Below are 2,120 nucleotides of genomic sequence, written 5' to 3'. Positions count from 1 at the left end.
GTTTATGCCTTTTGTTCCTTTATTAAGGTTTTGGGAGAAACAGAAGAAAATGCAGGTGTTCAATCTGCCGGGCATGACCAGTAGTCTCAATTTAGCTTCCATAGAAACAACTACTCTTGTCCTTAGTACTCGATTTTTGTTGCTTTATGTAATACTTAATCAAATTGTATAATTACAATGACAAGTACAACTGGCATAAATAAGTTTAAGAACAAACCCATTTTGACTCTCAGTAAATATGCACCTCAGTTAGTGGGAACAGAAGTATATGGGCATTAGTCATTTTACAGAAGAAGTGAGAGTTGTGGTTAAGTTGGGCAAGTTGGATTAAATGGAGATTAGTCAACTGAGTTTCTATTTTAAATAAATGAATATAAGGCATTCATTAAGAGGGTATATTATTGAAAATCTAAATGATTTGACTTCTTAGACAACCAATTTAAAGAAGCTAATCTATCTTTTTTTGTTGTTGTTTAGAAAAAAATGGGGTTTCATTCTTTTTGCCCAGGCTGGAGTGTAGTGGCATGATCACAGCTCACCACAGCCTCAATCTCCCAGGTCCAAGCGATCCTCCCTCTTCAGCCTCCCAAGAAGCTGGGACTACAGACACATACCACCACACCCGGCTAATTAAAACACAAGTTTTTTATTTTTTTTTTTTTTATGGAGACGGGGTCTCCCTATGTTTCCCAGGCTGGTCTTCAACTCTTGGGCCCAAGGAATTCTCCCACCTTGTCTTCCCAAAGTGCTGAGATTACAGTCATGAACCACCGTGTCTGGCCTAATGGTCTTTTAAAAAGCCTTTAGCAAACAAATGCCTTTCTGAGGTCAGAGTCTTTTCTGCACTTTGACATGGGTAGTATCGAAGAGTCCAGAGTTAACTCCTGACTCCTGGCCCCTGCTGTATCCTAACTCCCAACAATCTCTGCCTCTGCCTTGATCTCCTAGTGGACTTTTGAGCTGCTTTGACCTCAAAGACCTTGGTTTGCATGTATGAGTCATACCTTGTGAGGCTCCCTTTCATAGGTACTTGGCTGTCCAGCCTCTAGACTTTGGAGAATTCAGGGCAGACGGACTTGCTTTCCTATTGGCTTCCTCCTATGCAGGATGTTAGCTTCAGTTTCTCTGCTCCACATCAGTTACCCATTCTTTGCTTTCCATCTTCCAGAATTCTGACATTTTCCATCTGTCATCACCCGTATTTGTCTTTATATTTGAAGAGTTTACAGCTCTTTTAAGAACATTGTTATCCCTTTACTATCAGTTTAATGAAAGTTCTGAGGGGTAGAGAATCACTGCTTCTCTTGAGTAATTCATGTGTGGCTTTCTCTCTACTCTGGTAGCTTCCTATTTCCTAAGCTGATATTTCCTTGATCTCCTGATTCTTCTGAAAACAGGAGCCTCAGTTTTTAGCTTTCTAGACAATTTGAAAAAGACATCTACTCAGCCTTCAGAGCCCTATTTGTTCTGTGGTTAATATGCAGCCAGAAAGAAGTCAATGTAAGTCAGCTTTTGCAAGTATCAATTAGAACTTAGGGGATGTGTCAGGATAAAAGTTAAGTGTAATTATTTTAAGTCAAGCTAACTCTGGGAAATTTCCTCTTGATAGAAAAATAATACTCATAAGGTCAGATGAGCTTTTCTCCTTTGACTGTGAAGAAGGGAATATTTAGGGACTGGAAGTTAAAACTTTTCCTTAGGACAAGATTAAGAGTTGTAACATTTCCTAAACTCACAGCAATTGTTTTTTTGTACAATTGCATAGCACTTTCAGTTTCAAAGGTCCTTTTTTTTGGGAGGTGGGTAGAACTTAAAATAATACCTTCCATCTTTAGTACAGTTGTTGGTGGGATATTGGTTCCAGGACACCTCCACAGATAACAAAATCTGTGGTTGCTCAAGTCCCTTATATAAAATGGCATATGTAGTATTTGCACGTAACCTACGCACATCTTCCTGTATGCTTTAAATCATCTCTAGATTACTTATAATATCTAATACAATGCCTACACATCACTCTTTCACATAGATTCAGTGTAGTACTAGGTGAGCAGCAAATTCAAGTTTTGCTTTTTGGAATTTTGTGGAACTCCCCACCCCCAAAATATGTATATATACAC

The sequence above is a fragment of the Mandrillus leucophaeus genome, unplaced genomic scaffold (genome assembly GCF_000951045.1).
Source record: "Mandrillus leucophaeus isolate KB7577 unplaced genomic scaffold, Mleu.le_1.0 Scaffold123, whole genome shotgun sequence".
NCBI classification, from domain to species: Eukaryota; Metazoa; Chordata; class Mammalia; order Primates; family Cercopithecidae; genus Mandrillus; species Mandrillus leucophaeus.
Note: the sequence above shows the minus strand (reverse complement) of the source record.